This window comes from Nannospalax galili, unplaced genomic scaffold (genome assembly GCF_000622305.1).
Source record: "Nannospalax galili isolate Female #2095 unplaced genomic scaffold, S.galili_v1.0 scaffold25, whole genome shotgun sequence".
Lineage (NCBI taxonomy): Eukaryota > Metazoa > Chordata > Mammalia > Rodentia > Spalacidae > Nannospalax > Nannospalax galili.
Window position 1 is genome coordinate 663,736 of NW_008355642.1, and position 747 is coordinate 664,482.

Genomic DNA, 747 nt, shown 5'->3' on the forward strand with positions numbered 1-747 from the left:
GCAAAGAGATATATTAGGTTTTCCTCTAAGGACTATGATGTCCCGGGCTATGGGTTCTTGGCTAGGTTTGCAGCAGCAAGCATGAGTTCACGTCTATTGAGTAGACCTTAGGTTCAATTAGACAAGTGTCAGTTACCCCAGGATGTAAGTAGTACTATTGCACTGCTGGGGATATCTTGCTTGTCCAGTCATTGTGGTTCATGGGTTTTACAGCTGGGTGGAACAGTTAATAACTTTTCTCTCTTGGAAGTTTGCATGACACCTTCCAGCACTATGAGAGGTAGCCCTCATAAAGGAGGCTTCCAGGTTAGTTCCTGCATGATTTCTCTAAGTTCTGTGACCAAAGTGTGTGGTTTCTTCAGCAGTAGGAGCTTACCCTCATGTTCTTAAGCCCCCTCTCCTAACAAATGTTCTATTTCTGTGTTAGCAAAAAGAGAAGGAGGGACTTGGATTCCACAGTCCACTTCAAGGGCTTGCTCGCAAATGACCTAACTTATTTTTACTAGGTCTGTTTTCTAAAGCTCTCTGAACCTCTCAAGAACCTTCAGTTGTGGACCAATCGCCCCTTAAATGTCTTCCAGGGACATTTAAGATCTAAACCATACTAATTACTAATTTCATTTTTTGTTGTCGGTCCTTAAAAGGCAGAACCAGGGGACCAGGAAGATTTCTCAGTTGGTATAATGCCTGCAACATAGGTATGAGGACCTGGATTCAGATCCCTAGCACCCATGTGAGAAGCTCAGC